The sequence below is a fragment of the Scyliorhinus torazame genome, chromosome 11 (assembly GCF_047496885.1).
Source record: "Scyliorhinus torazame isolate Kashiwa2021f chromosome 11, sScyTor2.1, whole genome shotgun sequence".
NCBI lineage: Eukaryota > Metazoa > Chordata > Chondrichthyes > Carcharhiniformes > Scyliorhinidae > Scyliorhinus > Scyliorhinus torazame.
Genome location: NC_092717.1, coordinates 180621827 through 180638549, shown reverse-complemented (window position 1 = coordinate 180638549; position 16723 = coordinate 180621827). Strand labels below are relative to the sequence as shown.

Sequence of the window (16723 nt, the reverse complement as noted above, 5' to 3'; positions counted from 1 at the left end):
CCATAGAATTCCTACAGCACAGAAGGAGGCCATTTGGCCCATCAAGTCTGCACCAGCCCTCTGAAAGAGCAGCCTATCTAGGCCCACTCCCACCCTCCCGATCCCTGTAACCCCACCTAACCTGCAAATGACCTAACAGCACGTCTTTCAGGACTTGTGGGAGGAAACTGGAGCGCCCGGAGGAAACCCACACAGACACAGGGAGAACGTGCAGACTCCGCACAAAGGGTGACCCAAGCCTTTGAATCGAACCTGGGACCCTGGATCTATGAAGCAACAGTGCGAACCAATGTGCTACCGTGCCGCCCATATTGCTGACAGCCTCTAGAGGCCTCACTTAAAACCTGCTTGTTGGACTGCTTTTCACCTGAGAAGATTGACGGCAGTATGCACGGAGCATGCTGTGGTCAGCCGTGAACCAATTCGACAAAATGGCATGAAATAGGTATTGTGACACCGATTTCCATCACTGCAACAGGCAGCAGTTTTATGTGGGTGGCCTGGGTGACACTGAATACATGGTGACCAAACCAATATATGTGACCCAGACTTACAGAATCACAGAATTGTTACAGCACAGAAGGAGGCCATTCAAAAGAGCCCATAATGTTTGGACTGACTCTCCAAACAAAGAACAAAGAACAAAGAAAAGTACAGCACAGGAACAGGCCCTTCGGCCCTCCAAGCCCGTGCCGACCATACTGCCCGACTAAACTACAATCTTCTGCACTTCCTGGGTCTGTATCCCTCTATTCCCATCCTATTCATGTATTTGTCAAGATGCCCCTTAAATGTCATATCATCCCCGCTTCCACCACCTCCTCCGGCAGCGAGTTCCAGGCACCCACTACCCTCTGTGTAAAAAGCTTGCCTCGTACATCTACTCTAAACCTATGCCCCCTAGTAATTGACTCGTCTACCCTGGGGAAAAGCCTCTGACTATCCACTCTGTCTATGCCCCTCATAATTTTGTAGACCTCTATCAGGTCGCCCCTCAACCTCCGTCATTCCAGTGAGAACAAACCGAGTTTATTCAACCGCTCCTCATAGCTAATGCCCTCCATACCAGGCAACATTCTGGTAAATCTCTTCTGCACCCTCTCTAAAGCCTCCACATCCTTCTGGTAGTGTGGTGACCAAACTTGAACACCATACTCCCAAGTGTGGCCTAACTAAGGTTCTATACAGCTGCAACATGACTTGCCAATTCTTATACTCAGTGCCCCGGCCAATGAAGGCAAGCATGCCGTATACCTTCTTGACTGCCTTCTCCACCTGTATTGCCCCTTTCAGTGACCTGTGGACCTGTACACCTAGATCTCTCTGACTTTCAATACTCTTGAGGGTTCTACCATTCACTGTATATTCCCTACCTGCATTAGACCTTCCAAAATGCATTACCTCACATTTGTCCGGATTAAACACCATCTGCCATCTCTCCGCCCAAGTCTCCAAACAATCTAAATCCTGCTGTATCCTCTGACAGTCCTCATCGCTGTCCGCAATTCCACCAACCTTTGTGTCGTCTGCAAACTTACTAATCAGACCAGTTACATTTTCCTCCAAATCATTTATATATACTACAAACAGCAAACGTCCCAGCGCTGATCCCTGCGGAACACCAATGGGCACAGCCCTCCAATTAGAAAAGCATCCTTCCATTGCTACTCTCTGCCTTCTATGACCTAGCCAGTTCTGTATCCACCTTGCCAGCTCACCCCTGATCCCGTGTGACTTCACCTTTTGTACTATTCTACCATGAAGGACCTTGTCAAAGGCCTTACTGAAGTCCATATAGACAACATCCACTGCCCTACCTGCATCAATCATCTTTGTGACCTCTTCGAAAAATTCTGTCAAGTTAGTGAGACACGACCTCCCCTTCACAAAACCATGCTGCCTCTCACTAATACGTCCATTTGCTTCCAAATGGGAGTAGATTCTGTCTCGAAGAATTCTCTCCAGTAATTTCCCTATCACTGACGTAAGGCTCACCGGCCTTTAGTTCCCTGGATTATCCTTGCTACCCTTCTTAAACAGAGGACCAACATTGGCTATTCTCCAGTCCTCCGGGACATCACCTGAAGACAGTGAGGATCCAAAGATTTTGGACGCTTAGTTTGGGTTCTGCCAGGTTCACTCAGCTCCTGACCTCATTATAGCCTGGTTCAGTCATGGATAAAAGAGTTGAAAGCCAAAGGTGAGGTGAGAGTTTAAAAAAAATAAATTTAGAGTATCCAATTTTTTTTTTCCAATTAAGGGCCAATCCGCCTACCGTGCACATCTTTTTGGGTTGTGGGGGTGAGACCCACGTAGAGATGGGGAGAATGTGCAAACTCCACACGGGCAATGACCCGGGATCGGGATCAAACACGGATCCTCGACACTAACCACTGTGCCACAGTGTCACCCCGAAGTGAGCTAAGAGTGACAGCCCTTGACATCAAGGCAGCATTTCACTGAGTATGGCATCAAGGAGCCTTAGCTAACCTGAGTCAATTGGAATCAGGGGAAAACTCTCCGCTGGTTGGAGTCTTTCCTGGCACAAAGGAAGATGGTTGCGGTGGGTGGAAACCAATCATCTCCTCTTCAGGACATCACTGCAGGAGTTCCTCAGGGTAGTGTTCAAGGCCCAAACATCTTCTGCTGCTTCATCAATGACCTCCCTTCCATTATAAAGTCAGACGTGCTAGGCAGCACAGTGGCGCAGTGATTAGCATTACTGCCTCACGGTGCCGAGGTCCCAGGTTCGATCCTGGATCTGGGTCACTGCCTGTGTGGAGTTTGCACATTCTCCGTGGGTTTTGCCCCCACAATCCAAAGATGTGCAGCGTCCAAACTAATTTGTCAGGGGGATGGGAAAACAAGCTGTAGTCCAGAAGCCAGTGTTGAGAGTAGTGAGGTACTGAACTGAGGAGGGGATCAAGGTCGCAGGAGTGTACCGACAGGCAGGAAGGTGGGTTGAAGTGTGTCTACTTTAATGCAAGGAGCATCCGGAATAAGGTAGGTGAACTTGGAGCGTGGATTGGTACTTGGGCCATTACGGAGACATAGGGTGGGATTCTCAGACCCCCCGCTGGGTGTGAGAATCACCGGGGGTCATAAGAACATAAGAACTAGGAACAGGAGTAGGCCATTTGGCCCCTCGAGCCTGCTCCGCCATTTAATGAGATCATGGCTGATCTTTGTGGACTCAGCTCCACTCTCCAGTCCGTACACCATATCCCCGAATCCCCTTATTCTTTAGAAAGGCATCTATCTTTTTCTTAAAAACGTTTAAAGAAGGAGCCTCAACTGCCTCACTGGGCAAGGAATTCCAGAGATTCACAACCCTTTGGGTGAAGAAGTTCCTCCTACACTCCGTCCTAAATCTACCTCCCCTTATTTTGAGGCTATGCCCCCTAGTTCTGCTTTCCCCGACCAGTGGAAACAACCTGCCCGCATCTATCCTATCTATTCCCTTCATAATTTTATATGACTCAATAAGATCCCCCCCGCATCCTTCTAAACTCCAATGAGTACAGTCCCAGTCTACTCAACCTCTCATCATAATCTAATCCCCTCAACTCTGGCATCAACCGAGTGAATCTCCTCTGCACTCCCTCCAGTGCCAATATGTCCTTTCTCAGGAAAGGAGATCAAAACTGAACACAATACTCCAGATGCGGCCTCACCAACACCTTATACAATTGCAGCATTAACTCACGAGTCTTGAACTCCATCCCTCTAGCAATGAAAGACAAAACTCGATTAGCCTTCTTAATGACCTGTTGCACCTGCACACCAACCTTTTGCGACTGGTGCACCAGCACACCCAGGTCCCTCTGCACAGCAGCATGTTTTAACATCTTACCGTTTAAATAATAATCCATTCTGCTGTTATTCCTCCCAAAATGGATAGCCTCACACTTGGCAACATTGAATTCCATCTGCCAGACCCTAGCCCATTCACCTAACCTATCCAAATCCTTCTGCAGACTTGCGGTATCCTCTGCACTTTTTGCTTTACCACTCATCTTAGTGTCGTCTGCAAACTTTGACACATTGCACTTGGTCCCCAACTCCAAATCGTCTATGTAAATTGTGAACAACTGCGGGCCCAACACTGATCCTTGAGGGACCCCACTAGTTACAGGTTGCCAACCAGAGAAACACCCATTTATCCCCACTCTCTGCTTTCTGTTAGTTAACCAATCCTCTACCCATGCTACCACTTTACCCTCAATGCCATGCATCTTTAGTTTATGCAGCAACCTTTTGTGTGGCACCTTGTCAAAAGCTTTCTGGAAATCCAGATATACCACATCCATTGGCTCCCCGTTATCTACTGCACTGGTAACGTCCTCAAAAAATTCTACCAAATTAGTCAGACACGACCTACCCTTTGTGAACCCATGCTGCGTCTGCCCAATGGGACAATTTCCCTCCAGGTGCCCCGCTATTTCCTCCTTAATGATAGATTCCAGCACTTTCCCTACAACCGAAGTTAAGCTTACCGGCCTATAATTACCCGCTTTCTGCTGACCTCCTTTTTTAAACAGTCAGGGTGAATCCCGCCCCCGCCGTCCTCCCAATTCTCCCGCCCCCCAAAAACCGACCCGGCGTGAGTCACGCCGCCCGCCTCGACGAATGGGCGCCGGGGCTGCCCGAATTCTCCGGCCGCGATGGGCCAAAGACCCGCCCGCCTGTAGCTGGTCCCATCGGCGTAAATCAGAGTTGGTACCTTACCGGCGGGACCTGGTGGCGTGCGCGGGCTCCGGGGTTCCTGGGGGGTCGCGGGGGGTTCTTGCCCGGGAGGTACCCCCACGGTGGCCTGGCCCGCGGTGGGGCCCACTGATCCACGGGCGGGCCTGTGCCGTGGGGGCACTCTATTCCTTCCGCATCGGCCGTTGTAGTCCTTCGCGATCGCCGATGTGGAAGCGAATCTCTGTGCGCATGCGTGGGGATGACGCCAGCACGCGCTGGCACTCCCGCGCAAAGGGCGACTCGCGCCGGCCGGCGGAGGCCCTTCGGCGTCGGTTGCCGCGACACCAGGCCCCTATCCCGCCGGCTGGTGGGGCGCTAACCACTCCGGGGTGGGCCTAGCCCCTGAAGGTGCGGAGGATTCCGCACCTTTTGGGCAGCCCGACGCCGGAGTGGTTCATGCCACTCCGTCCTGCCGGGACCCCCCGCCCCGCCGGGTACAGGAGAAACCCGCTCACGGTTAGAACAGGGACATATGGTTGTTGGAAGTTCCGGGGTATAGATGTTTTAGTAAGAGTAGGGAAGGTGGTAAAAGAGGTGGAGGAGTAGCATTGTTAATCAAGGATAGTTTAACGGCTGCAGAAAGACAGTTTGAGGGGGATCTGCCGACTGAGGTAATATGGGCTGAAGTTAGAAATAAGAAAGGAGCGGTCACGTTGTTAGGAGTTTTCTATAGGCCCCCAAATAGTAATAAATATGTGGAGGAAGAAATTGCAAAGCAGATTATGGATAGGTGTGGAGGTCTCAGGGTAGTTGTCATGGGTGACTTTAACTTTCCAAATATTGATTGGAACATCTATAGGTCGAACAGTTCGGATGGGGCAGTTTTTGTACAGTGTGTGCAGGAGGGTTTCCTGACACAATATGTGGATAGGCCGACAAGAGGTGGGGCCACATTGGGTTTGGTACTGGGTAATGAACCGGGCCAAGTGTTAGATTTGTTTGTGGGAGAGCACTTTGGAGATAGTGACTACAATTCTGTGTCTTTCACTATTGCAATGGAGAGGGATAGGGCCATATGACAGGGCAAGGTTTATAATTGGGGGAGGGGTAATTATGATGCGATTAGGCAAGAATTAAGGAGCATAAGATGGGAACAGAAACTGTCAGGGAAAGGCACAAATTAAAAGTGGGAGCTTGTTCAAGGAACAAATACTGCGTGTCCTTGATAGGTATGTCCCTGTCAGGCAGGGCGGAAATGGCCGTGTGAGGGAACCATGGTTCACAAAAGAGGTTGAATGTCTTGGCAAGAGGAAAAAAGAAGCGTATGTAAGGATGAAAAAACAAGGTTCAGTTGGGTCGCTTGAGAGTTACAAGATAGCAAGGAATGAGCTAAAAAAAGGGCTTAGGAGAGCTAGGAGGGGGCATGAGAGGTCCTTGGCAGGTTGGATCAAGAAAAACCTCAAGGCTTTTTACTCTTCTGTGAGAAATAAAAGAATGACCAGGGTGAGGTTAGGGCCAGTCAAGGAAAGTAGTGGGAACTTGTGCATGGAGTCTGAAGAAATAGGAGAGGTGTTGAATGAATACCTTTCTTCAGTGTTCACCAAGGAGAGGGGCTATGTTTTTGAGGATGAGAGTGTAATACAGGCGGGTAGGCTGGAGGAGGCAGATGTTCTGAAGGAAGATGTATTAGCAATTTTGAAAAACCTGAGGGTCGACAAGTCCCCTGGGCCAGATGGGATATATCCTAGGATTCTTTGGGAGGCAAGGGATGAGATTGCAGAACCTTTGACTTTGATCTTTGGGTCCTTATTGTCCACGGGGATAGTGCCAGAGGACTGGAGAGTGGCAAATGTTGTTCCTCTGTTCAAGAAAGGGAATAGGAATGACCCTGGTAATTATAGGCCGGTTAGTCTTACTTCGGTGGTCGGTAAGTTAATGGAAAGGGTACTGAGGGATAGGATTAATGACCATTTGGAAAGATGCAGCTTAATCCGGGATAGTCAACACAGATTTGTAAAGGGTAAGTCTTGCCTCACAAATTTGATTGAATTCTTTGAGTAGGTAACTAAGTGTGTAGATGAAGGTAGAGCAGTTGATGTCGTATACCTGGATGTCAGTAAGACGTTTGGTAAGGTTCCCCATGGTCAGCTCATGAAGAAAGTAAGGAGGTGTAGGATAGAGGGAAATTTGGCCAATTGGATTAGTAACTGGCTATCACATAGAAGACAGAGGGTGGTGGTAGTTGGAAAATTTTCAGACTGGAGACCAGTTACCAGCGGTGTACCACAGGGATCAGTGCTGGGTCCTCTGCTATTTGTGATTTTTATAAATGACTTGGAGGAGGAGGCTGAAGGGTGGGTCAGTAAATTTGCTGATGACACCAAGATTGGTGGAGTAGTGGATGAGGTGGAGGGCTCAAAGAGACATTGATAGGATGCAGAGCTGGGCCGAAAAATGACAGATGGAGTTTAACTCTGATAAGTGCGAGGTGATTCATTTTGATAGGACAAATTTGAATGTGGATTACAGGGTCAATGGCAGGGTTCTGAGAAATGTGGAGGAACAGAGAGATCATGTCCATGGTCTCTGAAGGTTGCCACTCAAGTGGATAGAGCCCTGAAGAAGGCCTATAGTGTGTTAGTGTTTATTAACAGGGGGCTTGACTTTAAGAGCCGTGGGGTTATGCTGCAACTGTACAGTACCCTGGTGAGACCACATTTGGAGTATTGTGTGCAGTTCTGATCACCTCATTATAGGAAGGATGTGGAAGTATTGGAAAGGGTGCAAAGGAGATTTACCAGGATGCTGCCTGGATTGGAGGGTAGGAATTATGAGGAAAGGTTGAGGGAGCTAGGGCTTTTCTCATTGGAGCGAAGGAGGATGAGTGGCAACTTAATAGAGGTTTATAAGATGATGAGGGGGATAGATAGAGTGGACGTTCAGAGACTATTTCCTCGGGTGGATGTAGCTGTTACAAAGGGGGCATAACCATAAGGTTTGGGGTGGGAGATATAGGAGGGATGTCCGAGGTAGGTTCTATAGAGTGTGGAATGGACTGCCTGCTGTGATAGTGGAGTCGGACACTTTAGGAACTTTCAAGCGGTTATTGGATAGGCACATGGAGCACACCAGAATGACAGGGAGTGGGATAGCTTGATCTTGGTTTCGGACAAAGCTCGGCACAACATCGAGGGCCAAAGGGCCTGTTCTGTGCTGTACTGTTCTATGTTCTATGTAAGTGGATTAGCCACTCTAAATTGCCGCTTAATTAGAAAAAATGAATTGGGAACTGTAAATTTTTTTTTTTTGAATAAAGTCAGAAGTGGGGACGTTTGCAGATAACTGCACAATGTTCAGCACCATTTGCGACTCCTCAGATAATGAAGCAGTCCAAGTCCAAATGCCTCAAGACCTGGTCAATATCCAGGCTTGGGCTGACAACTAGCAAGTTACATTCGTGTCACACAAGTGTCAGGCAATGACGATCTCCTACTAGAGAGGTTCTAACTATCGCCCCTTGACATTCAATGGCATTACCATCGCTGAATCACCACAATCAACATTCTGGGGATTACCATTGATCAGAAACTGAACTGGACTAGCCACAATAATATTGTCACTATCAGAGCAGGTCAAAGGCTAGGAATCCTGTGGTGAGTAACTCACCTCCTCACCCCTAAAGCCTGTCCGCCACCGACAAGGCCAAGGCAGGAGTGTGGTGGAATACTCTCCACTTGCCTGAATGAATGCAGCTCGACACCATCCAAGGCAAAGCAGCCCGCTTGATTGCAACCCCTTCCACAAACATGCAATCCCTCACTACCGATTAACAGTGGCAGCCGTGTGTACCATTTACAAGACGCACTGCAGGAACGCGCCAAGATTTCTTACGCAGCAACTTCCAAACCAACAACCACTACTATCTAGAAGGATAAGAGCAGCAGATATCTGGGAACCCCACCACCTGGAGGTTCCCCTCCAAGTCACTGACCACCCTGACTTGGAAATATATCGCCGTTCTTTCACTGTCGCTGAGTCAAAATCCTGGAACGCCCTCCCTAATAGCACAGTGGGTGTACCTACACTTCAAGGACTGCAGCGGTTCAAAAAGGCAACTCACCACCACCTTCTGAAGGGCAACTAGGGATGGGCGATAAATGCTGGCCTAACGAACAATGCCCACATCCAGTAAAAATGAATTAACAAAGGTAAACTAAATAGGTCTGGTGCCATTTCCCCAGCCTTCTCACCGTAACCCTATATGTTGTTCCTTAGTGTGGGATGAGAGTCCACACGCTGCCTGCTGTACAAGACCCAACAGTGTCCATTTTGCACTAAAAATACAGGCACTATGAGAACCAATTTCAGAGAATGGCAGATTTTCACTGAAATTTTCCCAATTGTCCTTTGTAACATCAGCAAAAAAGCCCCCAAACCCCCTTTGCCATTTTCCCTGAATTTCCTTCGCTGTCCTGTTGGAGGTATGATGGAGGATTGGGAGAAATCCGCAAGTATGTTCAAACAAAGTTTCTGTCATTAACTAGCAGTATACATCATCCTAAGTTCACTTTCACAAAACATTGCTTCGTAACACGTGGCTTCTGTATTGGGTCCGGGTTTACAGAACCCCAAAGTGTTTCATGGAGTTCAACCGACCCACAACTTTTAATAGATTGTGGTGTTGGAAGCACACGGCGTACTCTCCAGCAGAAATGGACAAGTGGTTTTTAAAACAAAACAATGTTTATTCTATGAACTCAAGCTAACCTTTCAAAACAAACATTGAATATCTTAACACCCATTACTTCAAAGATAACCCCAAAAGATTACAACACGAAATAATCCTTCAAATTGTTCCTTTAAACATCTAAAAGACTTCAAACCTTCAAAAATAGGAGCGCATTAGGTTACATTCAATATATTTATAGTCTTTGAATTGCAGAAATCAACAGACCAGCTTGGTGTTTCTTCCTGCAGCTCACAGCAAAACACACAGACACTCCCAGCTGCGTTCTCAAAATGAAACTCAAAAAGCAGAAGTGAGCTCAGCTCCCCCCACCCTCTGACATCACTTCAGTAATATGATCAGCTCCATTTCTCAAATGTACATTGCTTAAACATCCATTTCTTAAAGGTACTCTCACATGACACCTCCCGCCAAGAAAAAAAAATAAACCATCAACTTCAAGATGGTTTCATTTTTCACCTTTGCACCATCAATTAAGAAATGCACGCAGTAAAAACACTTTACCGGTTCAAAGAAAACAACACACGCAAACAGGTATAATAATATAGTCCATTCTTTTTTTTCCCGTTCTTCTTCCTCCAGCCGAAATACTTCTCGATTGACAGTCTCATTGAACAAGAAAGTCTCTGCACGATCCATCCATCTCTCTACGCCTCTGCATTTCTCTTTAAAGTTAGATACTTCAGTTCAATCTGATCACAGAGTCCCTTGCAATTCTCCAATACAGGAACATCGGTTACCACAGCTTTCAGGCAGTCAAATGCATGTTGAAACTCCGCTGTCCATTGAAATTTTTTTACGCTTCTTCAGCAAGTCCATCAGTGGAGCAATCATGCTAAAAACTTGCGCATAAATGTTCGATCAAATCCACTCATGCAAAGAATTTGAATTATTTCCCATTGTGTCGAGGGTATCGGAAACTCCCCAATAACTTTCGTTTTCACATCCCGTGAGTCCAATCGACCCTGTCCGATTATGGCCAAGGAAAGTGACCTGGGCTTTTCCAAATTCACTTTTGGCTAAGTTTATCACTAAACCTGCCTCCTGAAGTCGATCGAATAACTCCATAAGATGCTTTAAATGTTCTTTCCATGTCTGGCTGAAAACTACCAGATCGTCGATGTATACCGCACAATTGGGTAATCCTGAAACAACCGTATTAGTTAACCGTTGAAATGTGGCTGGGGCGTTTTTCATGCCAAATGGCATAACTTTGAATTGGTATATACCATCTGGAGTCACAAAAGCTGAAATCTCCTTCACCCTTTCGGATAAAGGTACCTGCCAGTAACCTTTAAGTAAATACAATTTGGAAATAAAAGCGGATTGTCCCACTTTCTCAGTGCAATACTCCAAACGTGGGATAGGATAAGAGTCCGTTCTTGTAACTGCATTCACCTTTCTATAGTCCACACACAACCGTTGGGTACCGTCTGGTTTAGGTACCATCACTATGGGTGAGCTCCATTGGCCGCAACCCACTTCAATTATGCCATTTTAAAGCATACTCTCAATCTCTGTTAACCTGTGCCAATTTTAAAGGATTAAGTCTATATGGATGTTGTTTGATAGGAACAGCATTTCCCACATCTTCATCATGTATAGCCATTTTAGTACTTCCCAATTTATCTCTACAAGCTTGCCCATGTGATATCAATAACTCTTTCAGGTCAGTTTGTTTTTCCTCTGGAAGGTAACTTAACAATTCATCCCAATTTTTAAGAACATCCTCATTTTCCAATTTAATTTGAGGTATGTCAAATTCACATTCATCTGGATTTGGTTCGTCACTTTGAGTTAGAATCATTAAAACCTCCTTTTTCTCCCCTTCTCTTTCAAAATACCTTTTAAGCATATTCACATGACACACTCGGTACCGGAGTCTTCCTTCATCTGGTGTTTTTACCACATAATTCACCTCACTTAATTTCCTTTCAATCTGATACAGTCCACAAAACCTTGCTTTTAAAGGCTCACCTAACAACACTAAAACTTTATCTCCACTGGCAAAACTACGAACTTTGGATTTCTTGTCCGCTGCCCGTTTCATCACATTTTGTGCAACTTTCAAATGTTGTCTAGCCAATTCACCTGCTCTATTTAATCGTTCCCTAAAATTTGACACGTAATCCAATGGTGCAACGTCCGATTTCTTACCCACCAATTTTTCTTTAATCAATTTAAGTGGTCCTCTTACCTCATGACCAAAAATTAGTTCAAAAGGACTAAATTTGGTTGACTCATTAGGAGCATCCCTAATTGCAAACAGTGCGAATGGAATTTCTTTATCCCAATCCTCTGGATAATCTTGACAATAAGCCCTCAACATTGTCTTTAATGTCTGATGCCACCTTTCTAACGCTCCCTGTGATTCTGGATCGTACACAGTTGATTTAAATTGTTTTATTCCTAAGTTATCCATAACTTCTTTGAATAACCTCAAGGTAAAATTTGATCCTTGATCCGATTGAATTTCTATGGGTAATCCATATCTAGTAAAGAATTTAAGGAACTCCTTCACAATCTTTTTAGCTGTAATATTACGTACTAGAATGGCCTCTGAAAACCTAATAGACACATCGATTATAGTCAAAAGATATTGATTCCCACTTTTTGTTTTAGGAAGTGGTCCTACACAATCAATTAGGACCCTTGTAAAAGGTTCCTCAAATGCTGGAATGGGTATTAAGGGCGCTGGTTTTATCACTGCATGAGGTTTCCCTATCACTTGACATGTCTGACATGATTGACAAAATTTAACTTCATCTTTATGCAGTCCAGGCCAATAAAAATGTTTCTGGATTTTAGCTTTGAGTTTTCCTTATCCCCAAATGACCTCCCACTGGTACCTCATGTGCCACTCGCAATACCTCCTTTCTATACCCTACCTGCAATACTACTTGATGAACTTCTGCCCACTTTTCATTCGCCTGCATATGTACAGGTCTCCATTTTCTCATCAAGACATCACTTTTACGCTAATAACACTCTGGTATACTCTCAGATTCCTCTTCCGTATATGCTTTCTGATATATCCGTTTTATTTCTACATCTTTCTGTTGTAACTCCACCAATTTTCCAGAACTAAAAATATCCGCGATCCAGCTATATCATTACCCAAGATAAACTGTATTCCTGGACAAGATAGTTTCTCTATTACTCCTACTACCACTTCACCACTCTTCACTGGACTTTCCAACCTTTCCTTATATAATGGAACGCTACACCTCTCACCCTGAATTCCACATATTACCACCTTTTCTGGCACCATTCTTCCCAAACTACATAATTCCACATCTCTTCCCATTAAAGATTGACTAGCTCCTGTATCTCTTAAAATTGTGACTTCTTTACCTGCTCCTCCTGATACACATGAGTAAACTTCACCCACACAAGTAAATTCTTTAAAGACATCTGGCACCTTCTTATCAATTACTTCTTGAACAGGCTGCACAATCGTTTGCACCTCCTTCGCTTCCCTTGGGCCTTCCTTTACCACTCTAACAAACCCCACTGCCTTATCCTGTTTTACCACATCAGCCTTCCCAGCGCTTTTCTTCAACCACCAACACTGTGACTTTACATGGCCTAGTTTATTGCAGTGAAAACATGTGAAACTTTTCAATTCTCTTCCACCCTCCTAGATTTCTTTTTTAATCTGAGGTACACTCTCTTTATTATCTCCCATCAGATCACCTTTACCTTTACCACTTGAGTGTTTCTCATGTCCCCAGTTTCTATCCCTCACCGGCTGAAACTGATGTCGGAAACCAAGCCTTGATTTATGAACTAATTCATAATCATCTGTCATTTCTGCTGCTAATCTCACAGTTTTAACCCTCTGCTCTTCCACATGAGTTCTCACTACATCAGGAATTGAATTTTTAAACTCCTTCAAAAGTATAATTTCTCTGAGAGCTTTATACGTTTGGTCTATTTTCAAAGCCCTTATCCACCTATCAAAATTACTCTGTTTGAGCCTTTCGAACTCCATGTATGTTTGACCAAATTCTTTCCTTAAATTTCTAAACCTTTGTCTGTAAGCTTCAGGCACTGGCTCATATGCACCTAAGATGGATTTTTTCACCTCCTCATACGTTTCAGATACCTCCTCCGATAGTGATGCAACCACTTCACTAGCTTTACCTACCAGCTTTGTTTGACTCAGTAATACCCACATGTCCTGCGGCCATTTCATTTGTTTAGCTACCTTCTCAAATGAAATGAAAAAGGCTTCTACCTCCTTCTTGTCAAACTTTGGCAATGCTTGGGCACATTTAAATAGATCCCCACCACGTCTTCGACAATGATGCTCTGTCTCACTATTCTCATCAATCTCATCCAACTGTATGTTTCCCTTTGCGTTTACCAATTTTAACTGAATTTCATGTTTCATAGCCATTTTATGAAGTTCAAACTCTCTCTTGTTCCCTTTCCTCTCTATCTCTTTCTTTGTTTCTTTCTTCTCCTTTTCTTTTCCCTCTCTGTCTCGATCTCTTTCTTTGTTTCAATCTTCTCTCTCCTTTTCTTTTTCTCTCATTGCATATTCAAACTGCTTTAATTCTTTTTCATGTTCAAATTGCTTAATCTGCAACTGGAGCGTTACCATTTCTAATGAGTCAGAATGTATCTCAGGCAAATTTAAATGCTCAGCTATCGCGGTAAGTATCTCATCTTTTCGCATTTTGCCAGGCAATGTTAACTGCAATGCTTTTGCCGAATCTAACAGTCTGCTTTTAGTCTCTGTCCGTAAGGTATTGCGTGTTACCGTGTCCACCCCCAAAAACTCCTCAGCCTCTGAAAGACCCATTGTCCACAGCACACTCCCCAATTAAACTAAAATACCACACCTGAAAAGCAACCACAATATTCTCACCCCTCACTGTCTTTAAGTTCGTTAAGCCAATCCAATCGATAGACTGACGCTTCGCTGTCAGTAATTTATAGAAGAAAGCAAAGCTTGTGGCACTGAAGTTGTCTGATTTGTTTGATTTGAATAAGGTACATTTTTGATAGATATTTGAAGTGATTAAGCTGCAGTAAAAACAAAAACTTGACCAAACAAATCATTCTCAAAGAAAAGCAAAGTACTGCGGATGCTGGAAATCTGAAATAAAAACACAAAATGATGGATAAATTCAGCAAGTCTGGCTGCATCTGTGGAGAGGGACGGAGGCAGACTTACAATGAAACACACCAGGCGGGATTCTCCAATCCCGCGTCAGGTCGGAGAATCGCCGGGGGGCAACAATCCCGCCACGCCGCTCCGCGCCAGGCCGCCGATTCTCCGGGGGCTGAACGTGGCTGCCCCGGCAATTCTCCGTGCTCGACGGACCGTGTACCTGCCGAGTCCCGCCGGCGTCGTTCGCGTGTGGTCTTACCCGGCGGGCCTCGGCGTTCTGGCTGTGGGGTCCATCCTGGTGGTGGGGGGGAGGGGGGTCCGACCCGGGGGGGAGGGGGTCCCTCCACGATGGTCAAGCTTGTGATCGGGGGCTACCGATCGGCGGGCGGGCTAATTCCGGGGGGCCTATGTTCCTCCGCGCCGGGCCCCTGTAGGTCTCCGCCATGTTGTGTGGGGACCGGCGCAGAGACAGTAACCCACGGTCATGCGCAGACCCGCACCGGCCGTGGTGCCCATGCGCGGACCGCGCCGGCTGTGCTGGGGCCCGCATCGGCAGCTGGAGCTGCGTGAAGCGCTCCAGCGCCATGCTGGCCCCCTGCGGGTTGGGGATCGCTGCTCCTAACGGCCAGATGACACCGTCATAAAATGCTCCGCCGTTTACGACAGCATCAACACTCTGCCGCTAAAACGGAGAATCCCGCCCACCATGCCCCGGCCAATGGGACAACTCTGTGCTGGCCGGTGTCTGTGGGCTGTTCTTGAACTCCAATCACAGCCTGGTAACTCTGAATTTGCTGATAGACTCAATGGACGTATCAGCAGGCAATGCAGAGCGACATCAGACTCTGATCGGCTGTGTCTCCTTAGAGCGGGAAAACACTGATCCAAAGTCATTGAGGGGACTATGAGTGAGAGAGGCACCAGTCAAGGTGAAATTTTACAGGGGGTCAAAACTGGAGAGGGGTGCAAAGCTGGAGAGGGGACCAAAGCTAGAGAGTGGGGCAAAACTTGAAGAGGGCAAAACTGCAAGAGGGCAAAACTGGAAGACGTGTTTTTACAAGTTAAAAAGCACTGAAGCAGTTCAGCAATGATCAACTTTTGTATTTTTGTGGTTTGCGCCATTGCATTCTGTGGGGCGAGGGGTGGGCAGGGTTGGGAGGGGTGTGACATCATTGGGGAGGGGTGTGACATCATTGGGGAGAGGTGTGACATCATTGGGGAAAAAGGGCGTGATATCATTGGGGGGCACAGAAATGAAGGTGAGCGCGGGGACCCACAAAGTAAGTCCTCCACTGGAGAGAGAAACAGAGTTAATGTTAGAGTCCATATGGCCCCTCCACGGACCTGAAGAGGGATAGAAATGTAATGATTTATCTAGTGGAGATGCTGGCATTGAACTGGGGTGAGCACAGTAAGAAGTCTTACAACACCAGGTTAAAGTCCAACAGGTCTGTTTCGAATCACTAGCTTTCGGAGCACTGCTCCTTCCTCAGGTGAATGAAGAGGTAGGTTCCAGAAACAAATAAATATTCAAAGTCAAAAATGCAAGACGATACTTCGAATGTGAGTCATTGCAGGTAATTAAGTCTTTACGGGTCCAGATGGAGCAGGTTAAAGAGGTGTGAATTGTCTCAAGCCAGGACAGTTGGTAGGATTTTGAAGCCCAGGTCAGATGGTGGGAGGTGAATGTAATGTGACATGAATCCAAGGTCCCGGTTGAGGCCGTATTCATGTGTGCAGAACTTGGCTATACGTTTCTGCTCGGCGATTCTGCATTGTCGCGTGTCCTGAAGGCCGCCTTGGAGAACGCTTACCCGAAGATCAGAGGCTGAATGTCCTTGACTTCTAAAGTGTTCCCCGACTGGAAGGGAACATTCCTGCCTGGCAATTGTTGCACGATGTCCGTTCTTCCTTTATCGCAGCGTCTGCATGGTCTCGCCAATGTACCACGCTTCGGGACATCCTTTTCTGCAGCGTATGAGGTAGACAATGTTGGCCGAGTCGCACGAGTATGTACCGTGTACCTGGTGGGTTGTGTTCTCACGTGTAATGGTGGTACCCATGTCGATGATCTGGCATGTCTTGCAGAGATTGCCATGGCAGGGTTTGGATTGGATTGGATTGGATTTGTTTATTGTCACGTGTACCGAGGTACAGTGAAAAGTATT

The 16723-nt window shown here is 46.3% G+C and overlaps 1 protein-coding gene across 2 annotated transcripts in view; it reads right to left on the bottom strand.

The window, feature by feature from the left end:
* The window catches only part of tmem71 (transmembrane protein 71), a 114111-nt gene that overhangs the window by 3277 nt on the left and 94111 nt on the right, over window positions 1–16723 (bottom strand). The gene's annotated exons all lie outside the window — the stretch shown is intronic.